This window comes from Embiotoca jacksoni, unplaced genomic scaffold (assembly GCF_022577435.1).
Source record: "Embiotoca jacksoni isolate LCO1_2020_lvr unplaced genomic scaffold, fEmbJac1.0.p SCAF_95, whole genome shotgun sequence".
NCBI classification, from domain to species: domain Eukaryota; kingdom Metazoa; phylum Chordata; class Actinopteri; family Embiotocidae; genus Embiotoca; species Embiotoca jacksoni.
Genome location: NW_027185453.1, coordinates 245,185 through 257,751, shown reverse-complemented (window position 1 = coordinate 257,751; position 12,567 = coordinate 245,185). Strand labels below are relative to the sequence as shown.

Genomic DNA, 12,567 nt, shown 5'->3' with positions numbered 1-12,567 from the left:
ACAACTAGATCTATGCACCATTATTAACACACTGACCTTTGTGCAAAAAAACTGGCAATGTGCACAACATTTTTCAAATAGAAACAGTAAAAAGCCAACATGCTTCTTACTGTTGGTGTGGCAGTGAAGGGTTCCCTCCCCTATTTGATAGATCTATAGCTGTTTAAAAAACTTTACATTCAGCTTTTCTGTCGTCTCTTTTTATCACCCAGTCCTTGAAGTCTTCATTTTGTAGCTAAAGCTCTATATTTTCCTGCAAGTTGGCCTTGCTGAGCAAGAAAAGACATCTCTTTCGTAGAAGTTTTTGTTGACGAACAGAAAGATAATAAAACCACTCAGGCAATACAGTACACACCTGAAATAACGTGATAAAAAGAAGACCGCATGGAAAATATTATATTTTGATAAATGGCAACTGAAAACAATTCTATTACTTGGCCTGAAAAATAACTCTTGAAATTCCTTGACTTCCCATGCCTGGAAAAGACTTCTAGAAATGCCTTAATTTTCCATGAAATTTCCAACCAGCAGGAACCCTGTAAATAACTGTACAGATTCATTAAAGACATTCGTCTCAAAATGTTTTGATTTTTTTGGAGGGTCGTTTTGTTTTCCTTTGAGGATGTTGTGGGCCGAATTGAGATGGTCCACGAACCAGTTCTATATTTTTCCCATTTGTGTCATAGATGCTTCATCGTGCTGGACAGAATACCTTTTATTTATCAGACTTATTTTTGTGTCTCTGCACTGATGGGAGTGGAGACGATAAATTAACCAAAGCAGTGATTCAGAATAAACGGAAACACTTGGCACTGCTGAAGGGGAGCATCAGAGTTACGTTATAATTTTAGAAGCATGTGTTACAACAAGCGACCCCTTTTATGTTACACATTGTCAAATGATATATTAATGACAACAAATTATGAATTAGTGCATCTTTAAAGACAGACAAATGGTAATCATTTTCTTATGCCAAAATTTGCCTTTATACATTTTTTTTCTATTTGCTCTTTGCTTCTAGGCAGACACTATTTTTCCCATGTCACTACAAATTATAAATAAAACTCCAAAACTTTCAGTCATCCATCACAGTAAACTGAACAGCATGTTGACTTTCTGCATGTGAGAGCGTTGACTCCTCTGTTTTCAAATTATCATCCCAAGCAGGACAACAGGAACCATTTGTTTTTAATAAAAGCTGACCAATTAGATGTGTCCTTGGATTAAAACAACTGTTAATGCATGGAGGCACATTACAGTATGTCAAAAAGGATTTCTTTATCCAGTAACTATCATCAATCCAGAAACCCACTTGTCTAAAAAAAAATGTTAATAGTTCTTAAGTCTGATTTTTTACAAAAATGTAAACTACACAATTAAAAAGAACCTGCCATAAAAAAGGATGATCTTGCCAGACAGAAGTTATCACAACATTCAAGCAATTTATCAGGCTTTTAACCTCCTCACACCATAAATCATCAGATTATTACGAGATAATGGCCATCTGCTGCCTACTGATTAGTACTGCAGATTTGTATTTCAAGGCCTGTTAAAGTGTCTGTGGGGCCGTACTTGGTGTGTAGTGAATGTGGAGGGACATGTCTTTTTTCGCAGACCAAAAACCAACAATACAAAAAGGCGAAGGAATACATAAAGTTGTATTTATCCGCTCTAAAGTGAGACCCAAATGTTACCATGTCCAGCTAACTACATAGCCTGTCTGCACCGTCTGATGCTCACATCTTCAGTTTTCTTTGCTGTGATGACAGTCTAGTAACTCGGCTCCTATTAGCGTTTGCTCTGAAGGGCGGACCAATCAGTGACCAGTGTTGGGTGGTTAACCGCGTTTGTCCCTCCCCTCCTTCACTTTGATTGGACGGCTGGTGACAGTGATGAGTGCAGTGTTAACATTTTTCAACTCTCTGACAGAACAAAATCGCCAAACATTCAACACTCAGTGCAGAATAAATGCTCAGCACCTCATCACGCTGATGCTGTTCATTAAAATAATGTAATGAATATGCTGTACTGGTATAAAAAGCTTTGGTGGATGCCAGAGTTAGTGTCAGTCGATTTCAGCTTTTGCCAATTGGTTACATTAAACCGAGGTCTTCGCCCAGTAGGATGGAACGACTCAAACGATTCCCGAGGGAGGGTGGCCCGACCCATATTCACACAGTGAAATTGGGTCTCGTTCGCACCAGGGAGTGACCCAGCATTATTTCCAATGGCAAGAAGCACATGAAAACAAACATTTTTTGTGGCTACAAGTTAAAGCAGTCCTCTTTATTGTGTTGAAGCGGATCCTGGGTGCTTAGTCGTATGCCAACATTTGTGGTTTTATTAGGCTTAGGGAAATTTAAATTGAAGGAATACAGGCTTTGATTTGCCTCAGAAAGTGTCATGCAATGTTGAGGAAATGTGTTTAATTCCCTCAATAAAATAGTCAATACTCAGACAGAAAGAAGCAAACTAACATGAGAAAAATCCAGATTTTGTTTCCAGTTTAGCAGTTGGAATGCCTGTCAGAGACAGAGCGGCTTTTCCACAGTGGATTTAATTAGTCTGTGAGGAGGACCTGTTGCTACCATGACGATCTTATGTCAAGCGAGACTCGTTGAGATTGGAAATGAGGGCTTGAACTCAGGGTGGGGCCAAAAGAACGGAGGCACGGAGTAAAAATGCAGAAGCACAGGCACATCAAACAGTTGAGGAACCATTTCTCTGGTCTCCATCAAACAGATGTGACCTGGAATACGTGGGGCTTCCCAACATCAAATTGTTTACATCAAAATGTGTTACGAGGTTGGTGTTTTACCAGGACCCAAATGCAGGCTCACAGACTCGAGTTTTCGTTCCAAAATGCAGTCTTTATTTCGATAACCAAAAACAAACAAACGAACAAACAAACCAAAAGGTGGCACCTACAGTGTCCACTTGCTTCCAAGTTGGGAGGGCAACTCAACCGACTGATCCAGGGAGACACGGCGGACAGGACCGCTGGAAAAAACAGAGTCAATAATCCTCCGAGTCGGGAGGGCAACTCCACCGACTGGTGACTCCGACAGGTAGCTCTGCAGGTGGAACTGGAGCCGGGGGAATGGGAACAGGACGAACGGAGGACGAACGGGTGACGAACTAATGAACCGACAACCAAAGGAGTGCAGGGGCAGGGTACATATAGTCCGGGGAGGTGATCAGTGAGATGCAGCACACCTGCAGGTGGTGATCCGGGGTGAGTGGCTGCAGCTGCTGGGACCGGTGAGGGGCGTGGCTATGGGAGGTGAGGAGAGGAGGACACCGAACAAGCAGACAGGGGACTGAGGGGACACAGGAGGAGAGGTGATCGGGGGCAAAACGGAGGAAAACCGGATTCCTGACAAAATGTTGAGAATGTGGGGACGTGAGTGGGTCGAGTCACTCAAAGCGAAGTAGCACTAAACGCCGACAAGACAGCAGACTGATCCTAATAAAGCAGAAGTGTATCCAGTGAATGGCAATTATATAAATTCACTATTTTCCCGGTTACATTTCTTCAACTCTGAAATGAAAGATTTCCTCCCGAGCCAAGAGAGGACAAGTCGTCAAAGTTATTCTTGACAAATAGATCAAATGTGAAGTTTTAAAAAACAGTGATAACGTAATAATGAAAAATAAGAGATGAGACTTATAGCACCTCAGGTGGAAGCTCAGGCATGTGAAAAAAATGTCAAATGAAAATTGTTAGCACTTATTCATGGAAGGAACTGTGATTCTTTAAGATCAACCAGCTGGTTTCAGACAGGTCACATTTATCCCCCAACTCGTGTCATCCTTCTCACTCTTTCTCTGCCTTAAAATGTATCCAGTTAAAAGGATAAATTTGGTAATATGCATTTTATTATTGCCAATAAATCCAATTAAAATGTACAAAACCAACAATTACCTCATCCTACAAGAAGTTTTATCCAAAGTTAGTGCCAAACACATCCACTTCTGTCCAAAAGCTCCTGGTAAATCAATGTGTATCAATCAACATAAAAGAAAATAGTCTCATTAAATGTGCCACTTACTCCAATATGAGTAATGTTTGCTAAAAACTACAATGCCCAGTTGCTTTAGGATATTATTGGGGCTTTTTTTTAAAACAAATATAAACCTGTTTTTGTTTATCATTTATGTCTTCAGAAGGCTCTAATAATTAGAGTCTAATTGGTTTGGGGCTGGGTACCACAGACAACGTAATGACAAATGTAATATTTGCATTTATCCTTTTGTTGGATTTGTCGACAATGTCCAAAGTAATGAATATCTCTGGACTAATCCTGAGGAAATATAATGTGCAGAGAATAGTTTTTAACAATTTTATTTAAAAAGGAGGTATTGAATACTGTCATTAAAAACTTTTTAACAGGTCAAAATCATGAGGTCGCGCTTGGGCTTGTGTTATCCAGCTTCATCACTTCAGTAAAACATAATTTCATGTGTAGATCACCAGGTCAGTCCTTACAATAAACAAGTAATTCAACTTTGCTGCACTTTGATAGACTGTAGGTTTCAAAATAAATACCCACGATTATAAGTTTTGTATTCAAACAGTATTCTGGAAAACTCCTTCTAATCTAAATTTAAAATCACAAAAAATATAAACACAAGCTCAATCTATTCAATTTAGTTTAGAGTCGTGTTAAAAATGTTATATCAATTTCAACTTCTATGCAATCTCAATTTTAAAAGACAACTATTCTGCTGCATTTTCCTGTACGTCCCTGTATGGATTAGTTTTACATCAATTACAAACTACTTTTAAACACCCTTACTGATATTTAATATTTATGTTACTCGTGATTGTCAGTAAACTGAGAAACACTTAACTTGAAGCAACTCTTTGACACATTCAGAGTCACAGTGAATAAAGACCTGATACTGTGATTTCAATTTCTCTCATGATAATGTCTAAGAACTTGCCAAAAGCAAAACCACTTGTGCCTCACACAAATGCAGATGTTATAGTCAAGAAAAGGTGTTCCCAGTCACATGCACTTTAGATGAGGTTGGATTTATTTGCATGATACCAGCAATAACCTTCTAGCTATTCTAATGCAAAATTAAAGGGGTCAGACTAGCTGCCTTTTTAAATCTAACATGATACAGGTCACTTTTAGAAAAGGAAAAACATCCTCAAGAGTGAAATGATGTAAGTATATATACTTACCACACGAATCTCTTCCTGTCTGACTGACATCTCTCAGTGAATGTCCTCACACCACCTGAAAATCAACCTCGACAAGACCGAACTGCTCTTCCTTCCGGGGAAAGACTCTCCCACCCTCGACCTGGACAACTCTGTGTTATCCCCGACCCTGACTGCTAGGAACCTCGGCGTGACACTCGACAGTCAACTCTCTCTTTCTGCCAACATCGCTGCAACGACGCGTTCCTGTAGATACATGCTGCACAACATCAAGAGAATACGTCCTCTTCTCACTCAGAAGGCGGCGCAGGTTCTGGTCCAGGCTCTGGTCATCTCACGTCTGGACTACTGTAACTCCCTCCTGGCAGGTCCACCTGTTTGCGCCATTCGACCTCTGCAGCTCATCCAGAATGCAGCAGCTCAACTGGTCTTTAACCTCCCGAAATTCACTCACACTACTCCGCTCCTCCTCTGCTCCCTTCACTGGTTACCAGTAGCTGCCCGCATCCGTTTCAAAACATTGGTACTTGCGTACCGCGCTGCAAAAAGATCGGGTCCAGTCTGCATCCAGGACATGGTCAAACCTTACATCCCAGCCCGCTCCCTCCGCTCTGCTTCTACCAATCGGCTTGTTGCTCCCTCTCTGCGAGCTCAACACTCTACTAAAACACGACTGTTTGCTGTCCTGGCTCCTAAATGGTGGAATGAGCTCCCCACCAACATCAGGACAGCAGAAACTCTGTACATCTTCCACCGCAAACTAAAAACACACCTCTTCAGACTTTACCTTGAATAGTAGAACTTTAGTAGCACTTAAAATGACACTTACTGATAGCACTTTGTGTCAGGAGTTCAGTTTTGTCCTCCGTTTTGCCCCCGATCACCTCTCCTCCTGTGTCCCCTGTCTTTGTCTGTGGCCACGCCACTCACCTCCCGTGGCCACGCCCCTCACCAGTCCCAGCAGATGCAGCCACTCACCCCTGATCACCACCTGCAGGTGTACTGCATCTCCCTGATCACCTCCCCAGACTATATGTAACCTGCCCCTGCACAACTCTGGTTGTCGGTGCATTTTTGTTTAGCCACCTGTCCGTCCTCTGTCTGCTCTCCGTCCGTCTCCCGTCTGCTCCCCGTCAGCTCTCCGTCAGTCCTGTACCTGTTCCCGTTCCTCCGGCCTCTGTGTCTCCTGCGGATATCCCCGTCAAAATCACCAGTCGGTGGAGTTGCCCTCCCGGCTTGGAAGATTGTTGACGCCGTCCCTTCCGCTGGTCTGCCGGCTGCCCTGCTACCCGTGTCTCCCTGGAGCTGTCGGTTGAGTTGCCCTCCCGACTGGACGTAAAATGGACACGCTCGGTGCCACCTTTTGGTTTGTAGTTTTTTGTTTGTTTTTTGGACAATAAAGACTGTATTTTTGGAACTTGAAAACCTTGAGTCTGTGAGCTTGCATTTTGGGTCCTGGAAAAACACCCCCACATAACAGAATGCACCGACCACGGAAGGACCCAGCAGCCACAGACTCGAATCCTAAATACATGACTTTATTTCAATATTTTTCCAATCAGGCCCGCCTGAATGACACGGTTTCCGCTGAACCCCGGACTGAGTTCGAGTGAACCCGCCTGGCCTTCTGGGACCCCCCCAGAAGGAGGGTGGCGACGCCGGGGTCACCGGCCATCCGGTCCTGCTGCGCCCTTAATCTCTGGACGTGTAGCCGTCAGCCCCGTCGGTTGCTACGAGCGGGCCCACAGCCCCGTCGGTCGCTACGGGCGAGCCCTCAGCCCCGTCGGTCCCCCCTACGAACTCTCTACCCCCGCAGCGCCGGCGAGAGATCCGGACGCCATCCGGGCCCGGGCATTGGCCCTCAAGTACCTTCAGCATGGCCTATGCGGCAGTAATGCTGCTCCTTCGTTCCCCGTCGCTGGACGGGTCATCGACGTCCTGCCTCCAGCTCCTGCTGCCTTCGGATGGGTCGACGCCCCGCCTCCTGCTCCATCCTCCGGCGCGGTCGTCGCCACGCCACCGGCCCCTGCTGCCTCCGGCGCGGTCGACGCCCCGCCTCCGGCTCCATCCTCCTGTGCGGTCGTCGCCACGCCACCGGCCCATGCTGCCTCCAGCGTGGTCGTCGCCACGCCTCCGGCCCCGTCCTCCGGCATGGTCGTCGCCACGCCTCCGGCTCCGTCCTCCAGGGTGGTCGACGCCCTGCCCCCTCCTCCGTCCTCCTATGCGGTCGTCGCCACGCCACCGGCCCCTGCTGCCTCCGGCGCGGTCGACACCACGCCTCCGGTGCGGTCGTCGCCACGCCTCCGGCTCCGTCCTCCAGGGTGGTCGACGCCCCGCCCCCTCCTCCATCCTCCTGTGCGGTCGTCGCCACGCCACCGGCCCCTGCTGCCTCCGGCACGGTCGACGCCCCGCCTCCGGCGCGGTCGTCGCCACGCCCCCGTCTCTGTCCTCCGGCGCGGTCGTCGCCACACCTCCGGCCCCGTCCTCCGGCATGGTCGTCGCCACGCCTCCGACTCTGTCCTCCAGGGTGGTCGACGCCCCTCCTCCAGCTCCTGCTGCTTCCAGGGTGGTCGTCGCCACGCCTCCGGCTCCGTCCTCCAGGGTGGTCGACGCCCCGGCGCCATCCTCCTGTGCGGTCGTCGCCACGCCACCGGCCCCTGCTGCCTCCGGCGCGGTCGACGCCACGCCCCCGTCTCCGGCCTCCGGCGAGGTCGGCGCCACGCCTCCGGCCCCGTCCTCCAGTGAGGTCGTGCTTCCGGCCTCAGGCGCGGACGCCGCCCCGCCTCCTGCTCCGTCCTCCAGGAATGTCGTCGCTCCGCCTCCGGCTTCGTCCTCCATCCCGGTCGAAGCCCTGCCTCGTCATCATCCTCCGGAGAGGTCCCCCGAACCCGTCCTGCCCCGTGGGCGTCCTCCGGAGAGATCCCCCGAACCTGTCCTGCCCCGTGGCCGTCCTCCGGAGCGGTCACCCCAGTCCGTCCTGCCCCGTGGCATTCTTCCGTCCACCTAGGTTTCCTGTCTCATGTCTTGTGTTAGTGTTGTCCTCCGTCCCTCCTCCGGTCCCCCCTCCTCCCGTCCGGTCCAGTTTTGGTCGCCGAGAGGCTCCCTTTGAGGGGGGGGTACTGTCAGGAGTTCAGTTTTGTCCTCCGTTTTGCCCCCGATCACCTCTCCTCCTGTGTCCCCTGTCTTTGTCTGTGGCCACGCCACTCACCTCCCGTGGCCACGCCCCTCACCAGTCCCAGCAGATGCAGCCACTCACCACCTGCAGGTGTACTGCATCTCCCTGATCACCTCCCCAGACTATATGTAACCTGCCCCTGCACAACTCTGGTTGTCGGTGCATTTTTGTTTAGCCACCTGTCCGTCCTCTGTCTGCTCTCCGTCTGTCTCCCGTCAGCTCTCCGTCAGTCCTGTACCTGTTCCCGTTCCTCCGGCCTCTGTGTCTCCTGCGGATATCCCCGTCAAAATCACCAGTCGGTGGAGTTGCCCTCCCAGCTTGGAAAATTGTTGACGCCGTCCCTTCCGCTGGTCTGCCGGCTGCCCTGTTACCCGTGTCCCCCTGGAGCTGTCGGTTGAGTTGCCCTCCCGACTGGACGTAAAGTGGACACGCTCGGTGCCAGTTTTTTGTTTGTTTTTTGGACAATAAAGACTATTTTTGGAACTTGAAAACCTTGAGTCTGTGAGCTTGCATTTTGGGTCCTGGAAAAACACCCCCCACATAACAACTTTGTAGTTTGGCTTTCTTGAAGAAAATCATACTTTCTTGATTCCTGTTGTTCTGGGTTTGTACCCTCATGGTTGAAATGCACTTATTGTAATTCGCTTTGGGTAAAAGCATCAGCTAAATGAAATGTAATGTAATCTTCACGCAAGTTTTGCATTTCAGTAAAAGCAAGGTGTAGACCACAAGATGAAGACTACAAACTGAAAACTACAAGCAGCAGACTACAAATTAAAAGCTGCATATTATAAACTACAAATTACAAGCTGCATATTACAAGCTGCACACTACAATCTTAAGACAGGCAAAACAGCTTTCTTGCGTAAGTTAGTGATTTAAATGAAAATACTGTCTGATTGCGGTGTTCCTACTGCAATGAGAGCTTTGTTTTACTTCTTTTAGAAAAATAAAGTTTTCAGGATGTAATTATACACAGGAGTATTTGTGACACTTTACGTGTATTTGTACAGTCCTTAGTGCTTCTGAATGTTACTGTATGTTCTAATGAAATAATTCTTATATTGTGGAAGCCCTCCTTGTCTTTCAGTAAAGGATTTGAGTTCTTCTTCTACCACTATTACATATCACACATATAACATCAAAGACCTTACAGGTAATCAGTGCTTTGTAAAAGCTTAAACAATATTTAATCATAAGTATTTCAGATGCAAACTTTAGAGTGCAGACTAAACTACAGTAAGCAACTTTAAATTTACTTGGTTTATCGTGTGAGGTCTGCCTTCGCCCTCAGTGAGCTGTGACCCTGTTCAGGATAAAGCGGGTATAGATAATGGATGGCTGGATGGATCGTGTGAGATTTTTTAACCAGACAAAAAGAATGCTGTGTATTATCATAAACTGAATATATAATGAACAAAATTTAATGAAACCAGTTGTAATGTATTTAAGTCTGAGAAAAGAATAAAAAAAATGTGGCCAGTGTATATAATACTATTTTTAGAGTATTGGGACTGACGTAGACTCGTGTTATATTTGGGATCTTGGTGACCTCAGGTCCTTTTTTAGGAGATATTTCTCCTGATTTTATGAGAGATGCTTAGAAACATGATTTTGATAATGGCTTGTGTTTACTACCAGAGATGGTGGCTGTAAAACACAGATCTTCCTCTGCTCTGCAGCTGTTGTGCAGCAGTTTGTTCACAAGAGTTCTATTTATCCTGGGTCTACAGTAGATTAACTCCACCACAGCTTACAACACTCTGAAGAATAACAATATTTGATCTGCCTGTGACCGATTTTATTCTGAAAATATTCACATATTTTATTTATTTATTGATTGGTCTTATAACCTGTACAACATGAATAAATATATTTGATACCATATCACTGCTTTACAGTAATTTCTGCAGTTTTCTACATGCTGGATTTTAATAGATGGAGGTGAATGGAAAAAACATACTTCATAATATATATTATTATAGTATTATTATATTATATATATATATATATATATATATATAGTATTAATATTTAATAGGCAAATCAGCTGATCTTGAGGGGTGTGAGGGGCCCCAAATAATAAGGAAGTGGACATAATGTCAAGAGAAAACACGAGAATAGTTAAAAAAAAAAAAAATGTAAATAAACACCTGTGGTCATCTGTGCTTAAACATACAATCGCCGAAAAATATGCTTGAAATTGTGCTAGTTGTAAGTTCCTCTCAAGGTGCTGGCTACCTGATAGGTGAAGAAAAAGTAGTTGTTTTGGAAAGTCCCAGGTGTCTTTTTTTCATCAAACAGGATTCCTTTAAAACGGAATAAAAAATGTTTTTTTTAAAAAGTAACAAAAGGACAATATTTATATTTATATTATAATATATATTTTGGGGGAAATGCCGCCCACATGTTTAACTTGAAGGATGTCGCGCGTTGACAGTTTATAATTGAGAAATTTGTTTTCCCCACTCTACTGTTTTTGGATGCGTTACATTGGTGATGTCTTATTAGCAACTGGAACTGATGTCACCACTTTATGTTGTAATTGTATGTTTCCTGTCTGAATCACATTAAAGAGGGAAAAAACAATCCTGAAGTGAAGCTTAGGTTTATCACTCACCTCTCGATCATCGGTCGTCGGTCATTCCCGGTAATTCCCACTGAAAAGCTGTTCCACTGCTGGAGAAGAAACACAAAGATTCCAGAAGAGCCGCTTCAACTTCTCCTCTGAGCCGCAGAGAAGCTCTGACGCTCCGCTGGTGAGGTGCAGCATCAAGTCAGTCAGCCGGCTTTAGTTTTCCCTTTCTCCTCTGCAACCAAAGCTATCGTAGCTTCCGGTCAGAGCTTTCAAAATAAAACACACCCGATCTTTCGGTTTTTATCCTCGCCTGCTACTTATTAAAGTGCGCCTTCGTTATTATTTTTTTTGGTAATAAAAGTCTTTCAAATTAGTGAAGTGGATCACCTCATAATATAAAGCCCGCTGAAGTTAACAAACTAGTTGACAGAGCAAGTCAGGGGCTTCAGGGTCCTTAGACTTCTGGGTCTAATTGGCAATCCTGCCTTACAGTGAAGGTTCAATTCAATTCAATTCAATTTTATTTATATAGAGCCAAATCATAACACAGGTTATTTCATGGCACTTAATACATCAAAAGTCCTTACAGCAGAACTTTACAATATTATGCAGAGAAACCCAACAATTCAACAATTCCCACATAAACTAGGAAGGAAAAAAACTCCTCTTTAAGGGAGAAAAACCTCCAACAGAGGGAAGAAAAACTCCCTCTTAACAGAAAAAAAACCTCCGACAGAACCAGACTCAGAGGTGGGCAGCCATCTGCCTCGACCGGTTGGGGTGAGAGGAGAGCATCATTACCTTGGGTTGAAGTATGTTATCAGGCCTTTTACTGAAGTAAAAGTAGCAGTGTTACAGTAAAAGATCAGCCCATAGAAGTAGAAGTCCTGCATCAAAATTTGACTTGTGTAAAAGCACAACATTTTTAGAATGAAAATATACTTAAAGTACCAACAGTATGCAGAATGGCCCATGTCAATATATTTCTTATTTGAATACTGTGGTTGCTAAAAAAAATAATTTAATATTGCTGCTGGTAAAGCAAAGCCACTTTATTTACTACTCTGAATATAACAGGATAATGTAGCCTACTACTATAGTTCACTCTATTTTGTATTAGTAAGCATGGTGCAGATACAAGTCAAAAATGTCTGTGTTAAAGTATAAAGTAGCAAGAAACTGAATTGATTTATTAGTGATAACTCTCTTTTTGTACAAAAGTAGTGTGAGCTAGTTAACATGAATATCATTACATTACTATAACATAACAATAGTTCCAACTGCACACTAACTTATTGTAGGGTTGGAATTTTTAATAGTTTTTGAGCCAATCAGTTGTTTTGTGCAAGTTTGTGTTCATCTAAGTATTTGAAAAATGACAAGTCCATCATTACGTTAACGGATGAAGGTCAGTCGATCTGAAAAATGGCACGAACTTTGATGATTTTTGAACCTGAAGAAACTTCAACAAACTCTGTCATCAAACAGAAGACCGTAGCTAGAAAGAAAACCAAGCGTTCCCGCTGCTGCAGAAGGAAAATTTCATTTGAGTTTCAAGCCTCGAAAATTAACAGTTACAGTCAATGCACTTCAGATTAGAGTGTTTTTTAGAGTTCAAGAAGTAGACACCATCTCAGTGTC

The 12,567-nt window shown here is 44.6% G+C and overlaps 1 protein-coding gene across 1 annotated transcript in view; it reads right to left on the bottom strand.

The window, feature by feature from the left end:
- The window catches only part of opn5 (opsin 5), a 62,117-nt gene extending 51,061 nt beyond the window's left edge, over nt 1-11,056 (bottom strand). Inside the window, exon 1 of the mRNA XM_069142016.1 lies at nt 10,969-11,056. The gene's annotated coding sequence lies outside the window, so the exon portion shown is untranslated. The remainder of the gene's footprint in view (nt 1-10,968) is intronic.
- Between the last annotated feature and the right edge of the window lie 1,511 nt (nt 11,057-12,567).